The 23313-nt window shown below is 42.6% G+C and overlaps 2 pseudogenes; one reads left to right on the top strand and one right to left on the bottom strand.

The window, feature by feature from the left end:
* LOC101387351 (cytochrome P450 3A12-like) overlaps nt 1-12238 on the top strand; it is a 35153-nt pseudogene extending 22915 nt beyond the window's left edge.
* On the bottom strand, nt 6542-6873 carry LOC101388129 (tumor suppressor candidate 2 pseudogene; annotated as a pseudogene).
* Nucleotides 12239-23313: the final 11075 nt, after the last annotated feature.

The following is a 23313-nucleotide window of genomic DNA, read 5'->3' on the forward strand; positions in this document are numbered from 1 at the left end:
TGGCTAGAGTGGCTTGTTTAGATCTTCAGAGCTTACAGTCCAATTCTGAAGCAGCCACTAGGAGACTTCCAGCAACCGAGGGTGGGGCTGAGAGTGGGGTTCCGATCCTTTTTATAACTTTCTTGAGAAATGAAATTGAAAGTGCCAAGGTAGCATCCTATCTTACCTTTTGTTTTTTCATATTTTGTTTAGAAAGGAACTAGTTTCTCCCCAAGTTATTTTTAATTTTTTTAAAACAGTTTTTCTCTCCAAATTACATATATATAAACTAAAGAGTTATCAAGAAGGATTTTTCCATTAAAAAACTTTGTGTGAATAGGGCATTTGCTCTTTTATGCATTCTCTTTCCTTGTTACTGATGTGTGGCCTCTGTTTTGAGAGGAAGCAGTGACTTGGGCATATTTCACTTAAGAGTAAGAGTCATAGTCTATTAGTCACATTTGTTCACGTGAGAAAGAAAATCCACTACGTGGTGGTGTGAGGGATTTCAGACCCTGTTTAGAGGATTCTCCCAACAGTCTCCTATAGTCCTGGGAGTCCATGCTACTCCATGCATCTCAATGGGTCACTGAGCAGGTCAAAGGACATGATAGATATTAAAATGTCTATAAATGCTAAGGTCCTTTATCAATATGAATTATTCTTTCATACTCCTAACATTTCAATAGTACTGCAGAGACTGAGTGAAAAGTTGATCCCAAATATCAATTTATCAAAACCTGTTTCTTTCTTCCCAGGAACCTCCCACCTATGATGCTCTGGTACAGATGGAGTATCTTGACATGGTGTTGAATGAAAGTCTCAGATTATTCCTAATTGCTGTCAGACTACAGAGGGTCTGTAAGAAAGATGTGGAAATCCATGGGGTGTTCATTCCCAAAGGGACAGTGGTGATGGTGCCCACATTTGCTCTTCACCGAGCCTCGGAGTTCTGGCCAGAGCCTGAGGAGTTCCGTCCTGAAAGGTGCAGGGCCCCTGGGAAAGGAAACCCACCCTGATATTGGCAGATTAGAGCATATTTTGACATCTCTTAGCATAGATGACAAATGTTTGATTATACAATCATTTATTTGTACATCTCTTTATTTTTGACAGTTTTTTTTTCTTATTACAAGAGTGGTCATTGTTGTTGTCAAAATTTTACAAACTGTAGACTAGAAAAAGGAAAATTATAGCTTTCCACATTCCGAATAACTTAAGATAGGCCTCATTAACAATGTGATATATATACTTATGCATGTTTTTCTATGCATACTTTGCTTTTAAAAAATTAGAATGGGGGCCAGTCTCATGACGTAGTGGTTAAGTTTGGCATGCTCTGTTTTGGTGGCCCGGGTTCGTGGGTTTGCATCCTGGACACAAACCTACACTACTCACCAGCCATGCTGTGGTGGCCACCCACATGTACAATGGAGGAAGATTGGCACAGATGATAGCTCAGTGCTAATCTTCCTCCGCAAAAAAAGAAAAAATATCAGAATGATATTATATTTTATTTGGTTTTGAGCTGCTTACTCATAAGTAAAGTATAAACAACATCCTATGTTACTGTATACTTATATGCATAGTATATATATTTTTGTGTGATTGCCTGCATTTGCCATAATTTACTGAACTGATACATGATTTTGGGAATATAGGCTCATTTTTCCTTTATGTTTTCTATGCTGTTCCCTCCAGCTCTCCTAATTTACCACCCAGATTCCCATATTCTGTTTTTTTTAAACATTGCTGCTGTTTCCTGTAGTGTTACTGTGAGAGTGAGGTGACGACCTGAGAGGTCCTCATCCTGGTGTTTTAAGCAGCCTCATTGAGGACAAACATGAGCACAGGTCCCCCGTGCTGTCTGTGGCTGCAGTCCTGTGCCAGCTCCCTTCCACTCTCAGTATTGGGTGACCCTTCCAAAGGGAATTCCTCTGCTGTCTAGACTCTGAGACATTCTCCCGGGAGGGGTCTTGAGCATGCTCTTCTGGGAACTCAGAGCCAAGGTCTGACTTTGGGCACAGCTTGAACTCTGGAAGGAGCTGACGCTTTCGCATTTATTGTATTGGTGAGCACAATTTGGAACGAAATTTTTAGGGCACCAGCTGAGATCTAGACTTTTATTAACTCCTGACTGTAAACTCCCTGATGGCAGGGACCTTGTCTTGTTGGCATAGAGTCATTAAATCTGGTATAGCATCTACACATAGTACTTGTTGAAAGAAGAAGATAGAGTTGACCAAGTGCTCTGTTTTCTGGACCAGAGGACCTCTGTGGTTCCTCCAAGCTCAGCAGTTCCCCTCTGTAGTTTCACACGCATAAAACCAGAGAGTGCTCACCATACTTCTCTTGTTCATTCAGTCGTCAAACAGAGAGGAAGTGCTTACTGTGTCTCAGGGACTGGGCCAGGCAGTGAGAAATCCAAATGTTAAAAAATGCCTATTATGAAGAATTTTTGATATATACACAAGTATATGTGTTTTGACATATATACAAGCATATCCTATAGACACAAATCTATGGAATAGTTTTAATGTATCTATATGGGTCCACCACCTGTCCAATAACCATCAGCCCATGTCAGCTGTATCGTCTTCACACCTCTGCTACCCTTCTCCTGATTCCCATATTTTTTAAGGCATATCATGTATAACTATTCCAGAATGTTCTCCAAAATATGAGGACTCTTTAAAAGTACATAGCCACAATGCCATTATCACTTTCCCCAAATCCACAATTTTTCTTCATGTAATCACATATTTAGGAATCAAATTGAATAAAGCATAAGTGTAACCTGCAAGGAATTTATAGCTGGTGGAACAGACAGAGAAGGAAATCAGTGATTATACTATAGTAGAGTAGCATTATATGCCCATGTAAATCATCTGATGTAAGCTGTTCTACATGGCGGGGAGAGAGAGAGAGAGAGAGTGAGAGAGAGAGAGAGAGAGAGAGAAGGAGAGGGAGAGGGATAAGGAGAAGGTTTGGGAGAGGGAGAGAGGGAAGGAGGCAGAGAGGGTGAGAGAAGGGTGGGGAGAGGACGAAAAGAGAAGGGAAAATAACGATTTAAATAATGGGAGGCATTTTACTTGCTTTTTTCAATAATGTCTTATAGTTTTCAGTGTATAGGTATTTCATCTCCTTGGTTAAATTTATTCCTAGGTATTTTATTCTTTTTGTGCAATTATACATGGGGATGTACTCTTGATTTGTTTTTCTGCTAGTTCCTTATTAGTGTATAGAAACACAACTGATTTCTGTATGTTGCTTTTGTACTCTGTGACTTTGCTGTATTCATTGATTATTCCTAATAGTTTTTGGGTGGATTCTTCAGGGTTTTCTAAATATAGAATCAAGTGATCTGCAAATAGTGAGAGTTTTACTTCCTGCTTTACAATTTGGATCCCTGTTATTTCTTTTTCTTGCCTACTTGCTCTGGCTACAACTTCCAGTACTATGTTGAAGAAGTGTAGTGAGAGCGGGTTTCCTTGTCTTGTTCCTGTTCTCTGAGGAGTAGCTTTCAGGTTTTCACCATTGAGTATGAAGTGGGTTTGTCATGTATGACCTTTATTATGCTGAGGTATTTCCTTCTATATCCGTTTTACCGAGGTTTTTTAAAATCATAAATGGATGTTGGACCTTGTCATATGCTTTCTCTGCATATATTGAGATGATCATGTGACTTTTATTCTTCATTTGGTTAGTGTGGTTTATCACATTGATTGATTTGTGGATATTGAATCATCCCTGCATCCCTGGAATAAATCCCACTTGATCATGGTGTATGATCCTTTTAATGTATTGTTGTATTCAATTTGCTAATATTTTGTTGAGGATCCTTGCATCTATGTTCATCAGTGATATTGGCTTGTAATTTTTGTTTTTTGTGTTGTCCTTGTCTGGTTTTGGTATCAGGGTAATGTTGGCCTTGTAAAATGTGTTAGGAAGCATCCTTTCCTCTTCAATTTTTTTTTGGGAGAGTTTGAGAGGATAGGTAGTAAATGTACTTTGAATGTTGGTAGAATTCACCAGAGAAGCCATCTGGTCCCAAACTTTTGTTTTTTGGGAGGGTTTGATTACTGTTTCAATCTCTTTACTTGTGATTGGTCTATTCAGATTCTCTATTTCTTCTTGATTCAATTTTGGAAGGTTGTGTGATGCTAAGAATTTATCCATTTCTTCTAGGTTATCTGATTACAGGCGTATAGCTTTTAATAGTGTCCTCTATAATCCTTTGTATTTCTGTGGTGTCTGTTGTAATTTCTCCTCTTTCATTTCTGATTTTATTTATTTGCATCCTCTTTCTTTCTTCTTAGTGTGTCTGTGTAAGGCTTTGTCAATTTTGTTTATCTTTCCAAAGAACCAGCTCTTAGTGTCATTGAACATTTCTATTGTTTTTGTTCTCTATTTCACTTATTTATGGTCTGATTTGTTTTATTTCCTTCCTTTTGCTGACTGTGGGCATTATTTGTTCTTTTTCCAGTCCTTTTAGGTACAACGTAAGATTATTTATTTGAGATTTTTCTTGTTTCTTCAAGTAGGCCTGTTGCTATAAACTTCCCTCTTCATACTGCTTTTACTGCATCCCATAATTTTTGGTATGTTGTGTTTTTATTTTCATTTGTCTCCAGGGATTTATTGATTTCTTCATTGATCCAATAGTTGTTCAGTATCATGTTGTTTAGTCTCCATATGTTTGTGGCTTTCCCATCTATTTTATTATAGTTGATTTCCAGTTCATAGCAGTGTGGTTGATAAAGATGCTGGCTATGATTTCAACCTTCTTAAATTTACTGAGGCTTGATTTGTTTCCCAACGTATGGTCTATCTTTGAGAGTGTTCCCCGTGCACTTCAGAAGAAAATTCCATCCACTGTTTTGGGATGGAATGTTCTTTATATATCTGTGAAGACCATCTGGTCTTCTGTTTCATTTAACACCACTGTTTCCTTCTTGACTTTGGATGAACTATCTGTTGAGGTAAGTGGGGTATTAAAATCCCCTACTAATATTGTGTTGCTGTCAATATCTCTCTTTAGGTCTGTCAAAACTTGCTTTATATAATTTGGTGTTCCTATCTTAGGCATATGTATATTAATCAATGTTATATCCCTGTAATGGTTTGTTCCATTTATCATTATATAATGCCCATCTTAGTCTCTTGTTATCTTTTTTGGCCTTGAGTCTATTTGTCTGATATAAGTATGACTATACCCACTTTTTTTGGTTGTGATTTGCTTGGTGTATCATCTTCCATCTCTTCATTCTGAGCTGATGTTTATCTTTACATCTGAGATGTGTTTCCTGGAGAAAGCATATTGTTGGGTCTTGGTTTTTTTTTTTTTTTTTTAGGGTCTACAAATAATTTTATTGAAACAACAAAAAACACAACAACAGCCTTCCTAGATTGGGGGCCACCCTCCCCAAGCCATTTCCCACACTCTTGAAGCACAGAGCTTGCACAGTAAGGAATTAAAAAAAAAGTCATAGTCATTTCTATGTAGAAATCAGACTCTGCACCAACAACATCATAAACTAGACTATTTACAAACTTTCACATTTTAAGTATTCCTTTGATGGTTATTCTCCTTTCTGTCCCTACCCAGGGTCGCCAGTACTTTCCCTTGACTGATCCTGAAGGGATGGGTATACTGTAGGGGAAGGGATGGTGGGCTCCACAGAGCTACTGGCACCAGCCCTAGGGTGCTCTTCCTCACCATAGGGTAGTGGATGGTCTCCTCCCAATGGGGTGTGTGTGTGGGGTGGGGCTGGTGCAAAGGCAAAGGGGGTTAGACAGAGTAGGTGGGTTGAGGCAACTCCCCCTAGGCATAGGCATCCATAGTCCTTCCTGATTCCCATCTTATGCCCTCTCAACCGGCAGTGGGGGTGGAGGGCAACAACTAGTTGCAGTGGGAAGGTATCAGCCCAGCCCTGGGTGAAGGGAAAAGCCTTCCACACCAGTCCTACTCTTATTAACAGCCAGCAAACTGTCCATCTCTCTGGGGGTGGGAACAGATGGGCAGGAAGAATCAGGCTTGTGCTGCCCCCAGCCTCTGTCCGACACAGGAGGAATCGAGATAGCAAACTGCTGAAATGCTCCAATGAAGGGGTAAGGGAAGTGAGGGAAAGGAAGTTCCCACTTCTGTACAGCTCCCACAGCCCAAGGGCTGGAAGAAGGCAGACCTTGCTTGTAAAGTGCTATAGCTCCTACCAGGGCTGGGCCCTAGGCAAGCTTGGAAGAAAGCAGGCCAGGCAAGGGCACAGGAACCAGGCATTCCTGACCAGTATATGCCCTGCCATGCTCCTTGTAGAGACTGCTGGGGAAGGTGGGCTGGTAACTTCACCATTATCCCCTGCCCACCACCAGCCACCTCTTGTCCACATACAAACCAACACCCAATTAACATTGCAGGACTGCCCTGCTCACAGCTGAAGATTCCAGGCCAATGGAGTTTATTCAGGGTTGTGGCCCCAGCCTAGGTTCCTCACTGGAAGCCAAACCTTGAGCCTGGAGGTTTCTTGCTGGGGCAGGAGATGCTTATGCCTGCCACCCTCCAGGCTCACACCTCGTAGAGGATCACAGGGAAATCCATGTGGATGCGGGGGGATCCAGCTTCACGATGCCCTGAGGAATCAAGTTCTTATGCACCCGCCTCAGCTTGGCCCGCTTCTGCCCGTTCTTGGTGACGATTGTCTCCTCATAGAACTCGTGAGCCAGATCCCCAACCTCATCATAGAACATGGAGCCGCGGTGCGTGAATATGAAGGGGGGCACGACTCGGCCTCGCGGCCGCATCAAAGCTTGCTCAGCGACCGCAGCCTCCGGACCACCGCCCACCGCCACCGAGGCGAAGGGCCACAGGCCCCGAGCTTTGGAGCCACTGGCACCCATGTCAGGGCCGCTGGCGCATGGTGGGCCCCGCGGCCGCTTCGCTCTCACAGGGCTGTCGGTGCCGCCATGCCCTGCCTCGGCCTCGGCTGGCAGGTGCCACCACGGCCGCCACCTTCCGCAGGCTCTGCTGTCTCCACGGAAACCTCCTGGGTCTTGGTTTTTAATCCATCCAGCCACTCTGTGTCTTTCGATTGGTGAATTCAATCCATTTACATTTAGAGTGATTATTGATATATGAGGGCTTCATACTGACCTTTTATCTTTTCTTTTCTGCTTGTTCTATGTATCCTTTGTTTCTTTTTCCTTGTGTTTCTGTTTGCCATTTCACTTTGGTGGCTTTCTGTGATGTTTTTCTCAGTTTTCTCTTCATTTATGATTTTTGACCCTGCTCTGATTTTTTCTTTTGTGGTTGTCATGAGGTTTGCATAAAAGATCTAACAGATTAGGCAGTCCTTTTTCTGATAGCCTCTTATCTCCATTAGCCCATGCAGGTTCCGTCCTTTTCCTCTTTCCCTTCTAGGTTATTGTTGTGATTAATTATTCTTTTTTGTGTTGTGAGTTTGTGACCAAATTGAAATGGTTACAATTATTTTTGATGCTTTCTTTCCCTTTAGCCTTTATGTTATAAATAAGTGTTTGCCAACCTATTCAGATACAGAGGTTTAATTTTCTGATTCTATTTAACTCTGTGCTCAAAGCTATGTAAACCTTTGTCTTTGTCTCTCAGGTAGGAGGGCTCCTTTCAACATTTCTTATAAGGCCGGTCTAGTGCAATGAACTCTCTAAGCTTTTGTTTGTCTGGGAAAACTTTTATTCTTCACCATATCTGAAGTATAATTTTGCTGTATATAGTATTCTTGGCTGATAGTTTTTGTCTTTCAGTATTTTGAATATATTATTCCACTCTCTCCTAGCCTGTAGGGTTTCTGCTGAGAAAGGTGCTGAAAACCTAGTGGGCGTTCCTTTGTATTTTATTTTCTTCTCTCTTGTTGCCTTAATGCTTTTATTCCTCATCATTGACTTTTAACAGTTTCAATATTATTTGCTTCAGAGAAGGTCTTTTTGGATTGATGCAATTAAGAGTTCTATTAGCTTCATGAGTTGCATGTCCAGTTCCTTTCCAAGGTTTGAGAAGTTCTCAGCTATTATTTCTTTGAATAAGATCTCTGTTCCTTTCCACCTTTCCTTCTGGAATACCGATTATCCTTATGTTATTGTTCCTAAATGAGTCCGCTATTTCTTGAAGAATTTCTTCATTGTTTAAAAAAATCTTTGTTCTTTCTCCTCCTCCACCTGAATCATTTCTCGGTTTCTATCTTTGAACTCACTAATTCACTCCTCCATATGGTCTGCTCTATTTTTAATGATTTCTACTTTATTTTTCTTTTCATTAATTGTGTTTTTTAACTCCAGAAGTTCTGTTTGTTTGTTTTGTTTTAGTTTCTGTCTCTTTAGAGAAGTACTCCTTCTGTTCATTAATTTTATTCCTGAGCTTATTGAGCTGTCTTTCTGAGTTTTCTTGTAAGTCATTTAGTTTCGTTATGACAGCTGTTTTGAATTTCTGTCACTTAGATGGTAGTCTTCTGTGACTTCAAGATTGGTTTCTGGAGAGTTGTCATTCTCTTTCTGTTGTGCCATGTTACTGTAGTTCTTCATGGTGTTTGATGAACTGATCATCTGCCAGAGCATTTGTGGTGGTAACATCATTTCTTATTCGGGTAAGACTTTGGTTACTAGGGTTCTGAGCTGCTTCTGCTTGTATTTGAGAGCCTGCACTTTCCTCCCTCCACTGCCTCTACTAGAGGCATTGTCAGTGCGCTCGTTGTGTAGTTTCTGCCTCTGAGGTTGTTGGTGCCTTGCTGCTTGTGATGTCACTGCCACCTCAGCTGTCACCACCGAGGTCTCCAGGCTGCAGGAACATCTGTTTCTTCCAGGCACACCTGGGTCTTGTGTTCCTTCACTGGCTCTCCATGAGTTCTCTGTATGTCCAGATGCTGCTGACCTGTGCACCACCTGCACTGCTGCTCCTGGGCTGCCTGCTGGTGCTGGTTGCATCAGTGCCACCAGTGCTGCGTTCACAGGTGTTGCTGTTGTTGCCAGGGGTCCGGGGTCCAGGGGACTTGTATGCACTACTGCAGCTGGTGGAGCTGGTGTTGGGGTTGCCACCAGTGGGGGATGTTTCACTGGTTCTGCTGTGGTTCCTGATGCTTCTGGTCACAGGTCCACCCTGACACCACAGGGGGAGAGCAGAGGCTCAGCTAGGAGATGTTGTTTTTGCTGCTAGTTCACGCAGCCTCAGGTCTCAGGCACTGGCTGGTGTGTTTTGAAAACTCAGGTCAAGGTATCCCACTCCAGCCAGGTCAATCAGTGTTTTGTATACTATCCCTACTGTTGGAAAGACATGGCCACTGCCATGGTGGGGGGGGGCATGCATGCTGAATCCCCTGTGAGACTCGAAGTGATGCTTATTAGTTTTGCTCCTGCCATGTCTGCTTACAGTTGTGCAAGGTGCAATGTGCACTTCGTCTGCTCCCACTGTGCCTCCTGTTTCTGCTCTGCATGCAGTTGCATGAGCTGTGGTGCCTGCTGTTTCTGCACTGTTTGCGGTCATGTGAGCCATGGCAACTGCTGTTTCTTCTCCACTCACAGTGACTATTTGCAGGCACTTGCACTGGCGTGAGTCTCCACACCCTGGATTGCTGTTACTGAGGGAGGGCCAGGTGGCTGCTACGCTAGTTCCACTGCCTCCAGGTGTTCCATTCCCCCTCCTTCCGATGTATAGGTGTATGGATCTCTTATGCACCCTTTTGTGCTGTGTTGACAATCCTCTGTTCATCAATGGATGTCTGATTGGTTGTAACTTTGAAGGGAGAGACAAAGGGAACAACTCACTCCACTATGATGCTGGCGTCACCCTCCTAGCTCTTGTGGTTTTTGTTTCACTAACTTGTTTTCATCTACTATTGTGGAACCAGGTTCAGTAAGAAGAACAAGGACAACATAAATCCTTATTTATACCTGCCTTTTGGAACTGGACCTCGCAACTGCATTGGCATGAGGTTTGCTATCCTAAACATGAAACTTGCTGTCGTCAGAATACTGCAGAACTTCTCCTTCCAACCTTGTAAAGAAACACAGGTCAGACAGTTAATGTTCTACATAAATAATGTCTTATTTGGAGTTTTTTTTTTAACTGGGGGTGTCTATCTCTCAGTATTTGAAAGAATGTGTTCTCTTCAAAGAATCATTTAATATTGGCCAGTGACCTTAGGGCCCTTTGGCTCTGGACTGCTAAGTCTGTGGTGTTACAAAGATCCAACTATAAAGGTGATCTAGAGTCAACTCAATTAGCATGGCATGAATATGAGCAGTCCTTTGAACTTGAGACAAGTTTTAAATTTGATTTGAAGTCCACTGGAAGTAAGGAAGAGTGTTGTGCACAACCATGAAATACAGTGATTACCATGTCATGACTTTTGAAGGATGCTCATTTCCACCAGAACTTACAGAAGCTTTGTGAGAGCAGTTCTTAACCACTGTCTATATAAAGAAATCAATGGGGAGCTCAAAAATCTTGATGAATAGGTCGCCTCAGAAATTCTATAATAATTCGTGGGAGTGGGGCTTAAAAGCACCATTGTGTTATCTCATGTGTGGCCAAAGTTGAGAATCACTGATTTAAAGCTTTAGTGCCAGATGTGAAGGACTCCCACAGTCTAGGGCCATCTGGGCTATTTGACCTCGCCTTCCAGGAGCCCTGCTCCAGTAAAGCTGGGCTCCATTTACATCCTAGTTATAACTTTATGAATGTTCTTATTAGTGTCCTCCACATTCTGTTCTCATTCTTCAAGTCCAAGTTCAATACCCAAGCCCCTCCATGGAGCCTTCTCCATCTAGTCCAGAGCCCGTTCTCTCCTCTGCTCTGTTATCAGTTTCTGCTGGCTGGTATCATTGGTTGGGCCACCTAAGTTAACACTTTATCATTAAACCATCCAGTTTCATGTTCTATGTTTTCTTTGTACCTAAGAATGTCTTTAACTCTAGCTGGTGTCTTGCAGCCATCCAGTGAATGCTTATAGAGTGATTTGAGTTGATTTAGAGATCTTAGATACAAATTTTGAACAATTTTAACTATAAAAACTTAAATGACATTTGTGTATGTGCATGTTATGTGTGTGTGTGTCTTTCTTCAGGGAAAATACACATATGCTATATTGAATTATAAAATAACAAGGTTTCATATTTATAGAAAGATCTGGAATCTCTCCTCTGATGAACATCAGGAATGGTTGCCATTTATTCTTATCAAACAAGGCCTCATAAGAAGGATTATTTCTAGGATTCTTGCATTTAATATGCAGCTCCTCCCCTTAAGTAGGCTTTCTTCAGGGGAGAGGAGAATAGAGATGGTTTTCATCTTATTTTTTGCTTTAGGGCAATTGTGTGGCAGTCTGTAAGTGTGTACAAACAGGGCACTCAGTCCTGAGAGAAAGCAGGTCTCTGGCACACTCGGAATGGGCAGACATTCCCTGCAAGCTCCCAGTCATGCACAGACTGACACTTCTCACCTTCCATGACAATTTGCTTGCCATTCATTCAACTGAGTCCCAAAAGTGAATCCGCTGCTAGTCTCCCTACACTGAAGGAGTGACTGGGTGAGAATGGAGCTAAAACTATCAGTCAAAACACTGTATGTCAGAAGGTCACCATTTACACTATGCCTGTGATCTAAGAGATGTTAGAAAACAGGCATAAGGCTTCATAAAGACCTTTTACCATCATGAAACTGGATTGCTTCCATCGGGAGAGGTGATAGGGCTCTTTAGAAGTCAAGGATGGCTCATACAATTAAAATGTGTAATACCCACTCAGGATTACCTTGCAAGTTCCAACATATACAAAATTAAGTCTATATGGCTTTTCAAAATATTTTGCCATAATCCTTAAGAATTTTTTTAAAATTTTAATAGTTCATTCTTTTTACTTAAAATTTAAATCAAAAGGGAGCACAAACCAACCTGATTTTGTCCCTGGTTTGGTCAAAAATGGTGCTGCATAGATATTTTGTTGAATGAACGGGTGGATGAAACCTTTACTGTCCAGTCTGACACAATGTATAGACTAAGTATAAAGAATCAAGGATATATGATGTTAAAAGTAGTTTATATGTTTTTCAAGTATTATTGCCCTTAACATATCTCATCTACTTTGCTTCTGTTGTTGGCAGAGCTTATCAGTCAGTTCTCATATGCATGTTTTACTGTTGCAGATCCCCCTGAAACTAAGCAGGCAAGGACTTCTTCAACCAAAAAACCCCATTGTTCTAAAGGTTGAGTCCAGAGATGGGACTGTGAGTGGAGCCTGACTCTCCCTAAGGACTTTCTCAGTGTCTGTGTAGAGTATTATATGTTGTTCAATATAAAGGCCTAGTAAGTGCCAGATATGCAGACTCAGCTTATCTGGTTCTCACAGGACAATCTCCATCCACACCCATTTAGTACCATCTACTCTTCCTGAGCACTGGTCAAGAGTAAAAGTTTCTCAACAATTGTATCAACACACTTTAATGAAAATAAGAATTATTGTGCTGATTGTAGTAGTGACATTTATATCACACGTTCATTTTGAATCTTCTATGAATTATTATGCTGAGCAAGTCAATATACGTCTCTTTACAAAAGTATTATCTGATGTCTTTGTGCACATTAGGGGGAATCTAAAGACCTCAATCAGTGAGAGCCAGTGAGTAAATGTTTTTGGCCATCACAATCACTGGTTGGCTGGGCCTTTTTGAGAACACTCATTTGATACATTAACATAGAGAGTCAACCCACTGTGACTTTGCCTGTTGCTTAGAAAATATATTCATAGTTTAATGCCCTCTTTTTTGGAGCACGTTTATTTATTTATTTTGTGAGGAAGATTAGCCCTGAGCTAACTTCCATTGCCAATCCTCCTCTTTTTGCTGAGCAGGATGGGCCCTGGGCTAACATCCCTGTCCATCTTCCTCTACTTTATATGGGACACCACCACAGCAAGGCTTGAGAAGCAGTATGTAAGTTGGCACCTGGGATCTGAACCTGTGAATCCCAGGCCGCTGAAGTGGAGTGTGTGAACTTAACTGCTACATCACTGGGCTGGCCCCTGGAGCACATATTTTTTGTAACACTCAACTGAGGCGCTTATTATTACGTTATTAGTTTTGATTTAATCTTTTCTTCTCCTCTCCCCTGACGTTTCTGAAAGGCAGGAAACATGTTTTCTTATATGTCTTTGTACTCCATCCTCAACTCCCAACTGTCTTAACACAATGAAGATCAAATAAAAAGTGATTGGTTGGTCAATTGATTGGGCAGAAAGGATGCTGTCTTTCATCAGTTTCAGTTGGTATCAGAAGCCGCACATGTTCTTCCTTTTCCGTTCTGGCCCTTTCCTCCCCTTCCCTCCTTTTCTCTTCCTGGATAATTTAGTCCTAAAGCCAGTAGGCAGGGCACAGCAATGTGACCAGCCACACATTGTGGGTCAAGGGCAGAGATGGGAGTCGCAGTGGCTCCAAGTCAGAGCAGAGTAGGGTGGGGAGGGTATGTACAGGGAGGAGCAGCATGGCATGGGTGTGGGAGATAAGCAGGGTGAGAAGGGGGTCCACGCAGAGGGGTGACCTGGTGAAAACAGCCAGAGCCTAAATAGGATGTGGAGAAACCATGCAGGGTATGGAGTGCATCTGTGAGTGCAAAGTGATGGAGTGGGGATTGGCCGCATAAAGGGGGATTGATCAAATAAGTTAATATATTACGGATGATGGCAGCCAGGTTTCCCATTGTTGGATAAAGGAGTCACTGATTCAGAAAGGGAGAAGCCTGGAATGAACCCTGCAGAGTCAGAGATCAGATCATAATGTATTAGAGTAAATTCATGCTTTCTATATAGTAGATGGTTTATAGATAGATAGCTGTAGGTATGTGTGTGTGTGTGTGTGTGTGTGTGTGTGTGTGTTTGCGTAGATATAAAAACATATTGTCCTTACTTCTCTCCACTGATAATGCTTGGAAATAGTGACACCCTAATAGCAATGACACACCTCGTGCCCAGATCTTGCCTTATAGATAATATTTTTTGCTAGAGGAACCAGGGGTCCTTAGAGAACTCTGATTTCAGAGCTGGGACCGGGAAAGTACAAGATGAGCCTGAAATGTCTTGTTGTGCTATAATGGAAGAGAATGAAAGTGATGGTTACCTGTCAACAGGACCCAGAAGCCATCCTGAGGGGCTTCCACTGACCAAAGCAGAGACAATTTGAGCATCATAATAAAGAAGGATGGTAAGAGATTATGAGCTACTGTATAAAGGGAAAACACGAGTACATATAAATATATATAAATGGCTAAATAGCAATTTGATGAAGATGTTTACACAGTTTCAAAGTGCTGATGCTCAAAATACCCATTAAGTGTATTGGCAAAGAGTAGCTTCACAGTGGAGAAACCTGGCAGACACTCCCTTAATCAAATGATGAGAGAGAGCATCACCAGGAACAGGGTGAACTGATTGGGTGTCACCTGATGGGATGCAGTGAGAAGAACTCAGTGTGACCTCTGAGATAGTTCTGCCAAGGAAGGAAACCTGAAAGAAATCCTGCAATAGTCAGACAAACTCAAACTGAGGAATACTCTACACCTCATCTATGACTGGTTTGTAATCTTCAAGTGTCAAGGTCATGAAAGTCAAACACTGAGGAAGTGTTCCAGACTGAAGGAGACTAAAGAGAGGTGACATCTAAATATGACATGTGGGCTGGGTTCTTCTGCTATAAAGGACATTGTTGGGACAACTGGGGGGATTCAATGGGGTGTGAGAGTTAGATGTGCCATGTAGCAGTGTTAACTTCCTGACTTTGATGGTTGTGTTGAGGAAATGTAGGACAACATCCCTTTCATAGGAAATACACGGGTTATGAAAGATCAGCTCTGCATTTATTCTGAGGTGATTCAGGAAAACAGCTCTTTGAACTGTCTCTTCTGTAAGTTTTTGATTGTTGGTGGGCAAAGAGCCATAAAGGCACCTTTTGCCTCACACAGCTCTGCCACTCTCTCATCTTAGTCTTACTTGTATTATTTTAGTATCAGGAGGCAGCACCACACAGTGATTGAGAGATGGGGGGCTCTGAAGCTGGATCTCCTGGGTTTTGAATCCCAGCTCAGTCCAGGGCCCAGTCTGGACCAATCAGTGGCTTTGGGCAAATGCTTAAACTCCCAGGTGAAGTGGCTTTAGTTTGGCCAAGGGTGATTCTCTAGAGAATGGGGCAGCTGTGAGCTAGTAACAGGCAATATTCCCAGCAACTTGGGAGGGGTGTGCAGCCCAGTGAAAGGGATCTGGTACCCTCCTACACTACATACACTTACAAGTGCGACCTTGAACAAATTACTTACTACCTTCATACCTTAGTACTTAGTGTCTCAGAGTCCCCATCTGCAAAGTAGAGAAATAACATAGCACCTAACTCAAGTGATGGTGGAGTCAGATGCGGTGTGTGAAGTATTTAGGACACAGATCACGGGGCAGGAAGTGAGCACTTAATAAATGTCAGCTATTATTTTCGTAGACATATTATGCTCAATCCTCAGGGAGCCCATATTGATTTTGAAGTTTGGGGTCCAGCAGTATCAACTCCAACTTCACCTAACAGTTTTGAAAATAACTGCATCCATCTTTCACGGAAGTTTAAGTATGAAATCATTGGTGTCACAGCTGATGTTGTTCAATAACTTCCCTAAAAACAATATAAACATCCCCATTTCAGGTATGTCTTTGTCATAACAACTATGTGTAGGCAACTTTGCGTGGGGCATGCATTGAATTGACTCAAGGGAAACGTTCCCACTGCATTCCTGTGGGCCCTCTTCTGCCCTCCCCTACTTTTCTTTTCTGGTCCCAGAAATCTGACAAGTATCTCTGTTCATGTCCAGGCTGTGCAGTGTCCAGGATACATGTAAAGATAGGATGAGACAGGTTTATCCCTTCAGGGCTCAAAGATAGGCAGGGCCGTGGAATTGTTGAGTCAAAGTTGGTTTATTCAGGGATTCACTTCCTCTCCTCTGACAGACTAACTGAGACCTTCTACAGAGTAAGTGGATCTGGTAGGCCCTTATTTGGGTGTCTGAACTTGTATCTTCACCTCTTTAGGCCAAGAATTATCCTCTTCATGGAATACGGTTTGAAGATGCAAAATGTCCTTATAAGTGTCAGTGTGTAAGTCTGTATATATCATTCTATCATCTATCTATCTATATATCTGTCTATAACTCTCAATCATGTATATATATTTTCCTATTTACCTATCATTTATCTATATTGATCTATCTTTCTATAACTCATCTATCTACATTTATATGCATCTATATCAATATACCTACTTATCTATCATCTATCTATATTTGTTTGTCTATACCTATCACATATCTATTATCTTCTATCTATTATCTATCTATCTATATATCCATTATCTATCTACCTATCTATTATCTGTCTATCATCATCATCATCTTTGTTTCTATATAGAAAGACAGAAATGACTGAGGAGACCCAGCCCTTCCAGCCCCCAGCTGTTTGAGTCTTTCCAACCCAGACGTGTGAGGAGAGCCTTTGTGATGACCCAGATCCAGCCTGCCTGTAACCACATGAGAGACCCCAAGCAAGAGCTGCCCAATTGAGTCCAGTCAACGCAAGATTCATATGCAAAATAAAGGATCATTATTGTCCACTCTTTTTGAGTGGTCTGTTATGCCACAATAGATAATTTGAACATCCTTCCTTCACTTCAGGTACAGTAAGATGTATAAGACCCAGAAGACAGATGAGAACTGAGGGAAATTTTAGGTAGCAATGAACCTTTAAGTTACTGTGAATCACTGGAAGCAGCAGTGGTGTAGGGTGTCACCTCAGAGGAAGGAGTGCCAAGGTCTAAGCAGGTGACACCAGGAGTCACATGGACCAAAGGGAAAGGGAGGGTACTAACTTTATTGAATACTTATCATGTGTTGAGTCTGCTTGACACCAAGCCTTTGTGTTCCCACCATACCTTTCAGTAAGTGGGACATTGTGGCAGTAGGCTGTCCAAAGCACCCCCACTGATTGTCTCCTCCTGGCATTCACACCCTTGTGTGCTCTCTTCCCACATGCATTGGGCTGACCTGTGATGCACTAGGATATGGCGGATGTGATGAAGTGTGACTTCAGATGCTGAGTCATAAGAGACATAGATGCTTCCACCATGTTTCTTCTTGGATCACTCACTCTGGGGGAAGCCAGCTGCCATGTTGTGAGGACACTCAAGTAGCCATGTGGCAAGGAACTGAGACCTCCTACCATAATTAGTCCTGATGTTTCAGGCCCATGACTGAGCTACGTTTGAAATAGATTATTTATCCCAGTCCAGCTTTCAAATGACGGCAGTCCCTGCCAACAGCATGTCTGCAATCTCATGAGAGACTCTGAGCTGGAACCACTCGGTGAAGTCACTTCTGAATTCCTTACCCACAGGTTCTGAGATAATAAAATTATTGTTCTAAGTCAGTAAGTTTTAGGGTAATTTGTTACAGTGCAAATGATAACTAATACAGAGACAGAGGAGCTGAGACATCACCTTGGGTGGCTGCAACAGAGAACTCTGAAGACTGTCCAGGGGTGGGACTGTCAGCTGAACTTGCTGGGCCAGGGAATGAGTTAGTGTTAGTGGTTCTGTGTGTGTGTGTGTGTGTGTGTGTGTTTACAGGGGTGTTCACACACATGTGAAGAGGTAGGAGCCCAGCAGTCGTCCTGATGAAAGGGTAAAGATTACTGCTGCAAATAAAGTGTAGTGGTTGAGAAGGCAGTCTCTCCCTGGATTCGTTAACCAGCTCTTCCACTTACAAGCTGGGGGACCTCGTTATTTAACCTTGGTGAGCCTCAGTTTCCTCTTCTTTGAAGCAGTGTTGATAACAGAACCTAGTTCCTGGAGTGATTGGGAGGATTAACAAAGTTAATACAATTGAGACTCTGAGAATGATTCCAGGCGTGTGGTGAACCAGAAAGAGTGCTGGCCATTGTTATTAAGATTCATACCCTGAGCTGCAGAAGTGATGGAGGTAGCTCTATTTGTCACAGATCAATTTGCTGGAGAGTCATTTGGCTGAATGACTCAGTCACTGGATTCCTGAGGACACTTTGTGAGGTTTCACTTCTCCCCCCCCCCAACCTGTGATGCTGCACTCTGAGGTGAAGGAGTGGGTTTTCCTGTAAACATGCTTTACTATTTTTATTCAGGACTTGTGTCCTGCCCTGACATCTGTGCCTCCCCCCCACTGCATTGTCCCTTCCTTGGGCCTACCCTGCTGCCCCCATTCTATGGGCACAGTGGTGCATGGGTGGGCTTTCCCTCAAACCCTCTTTACTGTATTCTCTATTTTTGTGGGCTTATGTCTCTGTTTTGTCAGAGAAATGGCAGTGATTGAATATCTAGATCTTAGTGTCTTACTGTGTAGGTGAATTGACTTATCTTGAATTGAATTCAGGTGAAGTGCCAGAAGCAGACACTGGGCTTACAGCCAGCCACTGCAGGTGTCAAGGGTTCCACAGCCCTAGCCACACTCACCCAATGCTTGACCCTTCCTATCCCAGTGACTTACAAGCAGCTTACATCATTGCATCCATGACCTTTGTGTTATGCCACGAGAACTGGTACTAATGATAATTAATTGGTCTATTTACAGAGTGAGGTGAATTCTGCACTCCCCATCTTACTAAAATATGAAAATACTTGTGTAAAGTGGAGACAATTCCTTTACTCATGTATTCATTCAAAATCACCATCTAGCTATAGCACTCTAAGGCCCTAGGAATATAGAAATGAATAAATTGAAGTTCCTACCCAGGAGGATATCATAATTTAATTGGAGAGACAGACACATAATTATTGCACAATCAGTGTGCCCCTAGACACCCTCTGCTCTGGCCCATGAGGGCAGGAGAAGGGATATATATTAATTTGCTAGGGCAGCTATATCAAAGTACGGTATACTGGGAGGTTTAAAGAACAGAAATTTATTCTCTCACAATTCCAGAGGTTGGATCCAAGATCAAGATGTCAGCATGGCTGATTTCTTCTGAGGCCTCTCTGATTTGCTTGCACATGGCCATCTTCTCCCTGGTCCTCACATGGTCTTCCCTCTGTGCATGTCTGTGTTCTAATCTCCTCTTCTTATAAGAACTCCACTCAAATTGGATTAGGACCACTCATATGGTCTCATTTAATTTTAATTATCTCTTTAAGTATCCTATTTCCAACTGCAGTCACATTCTCAGAGGCTAGGGGTTAGGAAGTCCACGTATAAATTTGAAGGGGACACAATTCAGCTTATAATAGGATCTGAGAAGAGATCCCAGGGGCCTGCAGGTGGCTGTCACAGGAGGGCTAGGGGGACACACAGCAGTGCATGTGCACTCTCATCAAGGCTGGTGGAGGGTGGGACTGGGACCTGAGTGCCAGTGAGAAGGGCCCAGGTCAGCAGGGGTGACTCTCAGGCCTGATAGAATCAGGAATGCAGCAGTAAATACTTGAGGACCCTCTGCAGAACTAGGGTAGGGAGCAGGTGTCAACTGCAAAGTTCAGGGCAGGGAGAGGGTCTGAGCCCACTTTCCCATTCCTGTAAGTTATATCCCGGATCATCCTGATCTCATCCTAAGAAGAGCAGGGGAAGAATGGGGTGGATCAGAGAGACCAAACTCAAAAAAGCTCATTACCCAAGTGAGACCAAGAAGTTGTCTTCTGGTAACAAGAAATTCTCCCTCCCCAATCCCACCCCAGATCTCATGGGGATGATGATCTCAATTATGAAAAGGTAAAAATCTACGTTTCCTTTGAGCATCTGTGTGCAGTTTCAAAAACACTATATCTCTCATTTCTGCATTTGGTATCGTAACAGTTGATTGATGAACAAAGATGAAATGAGAGAAGCAGAGAGTTAGAAGGAGTCTCAGTGTTCGAGTACAAGGCTTTAATTTTACAGATTTCTCATATAATCCTCCTAATAGCCTTTTGAGGGAACTGAGGCACAGAGAGGTTAGTGACTTGCCCAAGGTGAGGGAGGTGGATAAGCTGGAGCCCTCCAGACACGTGGCCTTAACCATTATGCTGTGCTGTTTCCAAATAACCTCATTAGTCCCACTGCTGGGATGGAGCCTAGGAGGCTCCCAAAGTGCAGGATGTCCTTGAGGCTAACGTTGGCCCCAATGGTGTCCTCTCAGGACCTTGAACACTGCCAAGCACTTAGTAGGCCTTCAGTAAATTATCTCATGTCTGTTTTTAAACACATATTGGAAACACCATTGGACTCCACTGGTGCCACTTGTCCTACGGCACTTGGGGATTTCCCAATACCTGATGTCACGAGGTTCATCTGAGCCTCAAACACCCCGGGGAGGTCAGCAGGGAGGTCCTTGTCCAGTCTTTGCTTTATACCCACAGACATTTCCTGTGCACCACTCTGGGTGTGTACAAGATGCACACAGTTTGGTGGGAAAACATCAGACCCATGAACAGACTGATTCGATATGGCCGGAGGTCAGCCCTGGTGCTTTGGGACACAGTGAAGAAGTACTTGTCCCCGGAGGAGCTTGGGAGGAGGTGACACCTGATCTGGGGCTTTTAAAAATTTATTTAAAAAAATCAAATTTATAGATGTACATGATTTAAAAAGTCAAACAGTTCTACAAACTTCATAAGAAAACTAGGGACACCTTGCCCTACTTGATCTGCACTCTCATCTTTTCCTCCAGAGTCTATTTTCAACCTGTTTAGTAATTTCTTCTGGTGATTATTGCTGTGTCACTAAATGACATGCTTATACTACTGCTTCTTGATTGTTCTGGAAGATGACAGTTTAGGTTCCTGATATCCCTCTTGGCTCACAGCCACTTCCTGCCTTCCCAAAACAGGGATGAGAATCGGAATCCTATTCGGTGTCTGTATCAATATGACTTAAGTACCTATTATTCACAGGTGAGCCACACCCACTTTTATGTTTTCAGTTCTGTTCTCAACAACTTTCATTTTTCTTGGAATCAATAGTTCCTTTTTATGACTTGATGTGTTTTCTCTGTGCCTATCATGCATTTTCTGCAAGAAGTGTAACTCTGTTGTGCAAGTTTAAACCCTTGCGAGACTCTCCTTGTTTCAGTCCAGGTTGCTTGCTCACGTGGCTTCTGCAGAGCCATAGTTTTAGTGATTCCACTTGCCCCTCTGCTGCACTGAATTGCCTGTTCCTGGGTCCTGTGGTGTCCCTTTCTTCATTTTCTCCCTCGTTTTGGTAGAGGGCATCTTCTTGTAACTTTCTGAGGCGTGATGCGCAGGAGTAAATTTTTTTCTAGGAATTTGCATGTCTGAATAATTCTCTGTTCTACCCTCATACTCAATTGATAGTTTGGGCATAGAATTCTAGGTGGGATAGAATTTTCTCTCTGCTTTTGAAAGAGAAGACATAGAGTTTTGCTTTTAGTATTGTTCTTGAGAAGTTTAATGCCCTTCTGATTTCTGATCGTTTGAATGTGACCTGTTTCTTTCTCCTGTCAACCTTTCTAGAAGCTTTGGGATCTTCTTTTTGTCCCACATGTTCTGAAATTTCATGACCATGTGCCTTGGTGGATCTACTTTCATCCATTATTCTAGGCCAGAGCTGTCCAATCAACCTTTCTTCGAAGATGCAGATGCTCTGTGTCTGTGTTGTCCAGCACAGTGGCCACCACCACATGAGGCTATTGAACACTTGAATCATGGCTGATGTGACTGAGAAATTGAATTTCTTATTTTATCTGATTTTAATAAATTTGTACTCAAATTTAACTAGCCACTTTTGTCTAGGGACTACCATATTGGACAATGCAGTGTATTCGCCTTCGGTCCTGGGAAATTTTCTTTAATTATTTCTCTCATTTTTTCTGTCCTCTGTTCTGAAACCCCTATTGGTCAGATGATGGAACTCCTGGAATGATTCTTTAATTCTTTTATTATTTCTCTCCCATTTTCCATCCTTATTTTTCTTTTGGAGTGAATTATTTAACTTCACCTTCCTACCTGTCTTCAGAATGTTACTTCTTCTGTTATATTTTTTATATTTAAGAGTTCCTTTTGCTTTCGCTATGATTTCAGATGAGCACAGCTCTCAGGGTGCTGTGACTGTTTTTGAAGCTCCTTTTCTCCTCCCACATTCCTTCTGTTTGTTCAAGCTCTGCTCTCTGTTTTGGTCTTTCCTTTGAGTGCCAGCTGGTCCTTGGCTGTCTGCTTGTATTTGAGAGTGTGTGGGATTTGTCAAGGGTGTGTTTTGGGGTAGATACATCTGGCTGGAGACCCTCTAAATATCAGGATCTGTAGAGCCTTTGGGTTGGGCAGCTTCCCAAGGAGGAATTCTCTGGTTTTTTGCCCAGGAGGTAGAAACCTGGACTGCTGGCCAGAAGGCCGAATATGATGGAAATCTCATGGATCTTCCCACTTTCAGTCCAGCATCTCATCCTCTTCTCTGCTAGGGACCCCTGAGTCCATTTCTTTCCAGTTCAAAATGTGCATAAGATAGTCTCCCAGTGTTTTGCAGGGTCAGAGATGTGTCCATAACAAAGTACCATGAACTGGGCAGCTTAAAACAATTATTCTCTCACTGTTCTGGAGGCCAGAAGTCCAAGATGAAAGTGTCAGCAGGGTGGGTTCCTACTGGAGGTTCTGAGGGATAATCTGCTCTGGGCCTCTTCCTAGCTTCTGGTGGTTACCAGCAATCCTTGGTGTCCCTTGGCTTATGGCAGTGTCACTTCAATCTCTGCCTCCATCTTCACACAGCTGCCTTCCCTCTGTGTGTGTCTGTAACTTCTTACAAAGACACTAGTCATTGAATTAGGGCCCACTCTACTCCAGTATGACTTCATCTTAACAAATTACATCTACATAACTCTATTTCCAAATAGAGTTGCTGGTGGACATGAATTTTGGGGGAAACACTATTAAACCCAGTATAGGAGGGAATCTGGAAGTCTAACTCTTTCTTATACAGAATTTAAACAATATTCTGTTTTCAGCCTCACTTACTACTTCTGATTTCCGACGTTCCTGGTTAGTTCAGCTCCTGAGTCTTGTTGGGCTCCAACAGCCTGGTTCTGCTGGCTTCTGGTCTCTGCAGTGCTGCAGGCCTCAGCTTCAGCTTTCTCTGCTCTGCCAAGTGAGTGACTTTTCACAGCAGAAATACAATGGTCACAGAGATGGACTCTGGGGGGCCAGAGTCTGGGTTTACATCCCAGCTCTGTGGCCGTGTGACCTTGTCCAAGTGACTTAACCTCCCTGTGCCTGTAAAAAGGGGGTGATGATAAGAGAACTTACTGCATGAGGTTATTCTGAGGACTAAGGACAGTGCTTAGAAAGGTGTCTGG

This window comes from Ceratotherium simum, chromosome 26 (assembly GCF_057802395.1).
Source record: "Ceratotherium simum simum isolate JZ-2026a chromosome 26, ASM5780239v1, whole genome shotgun sequence".
Lineage (NCBI taxonomy): Eukaryota > Metazoa > Chordata > Mammalia > Perissodactyla > Rhinocerotidae > Ceratotherium > Ceratotherium simum.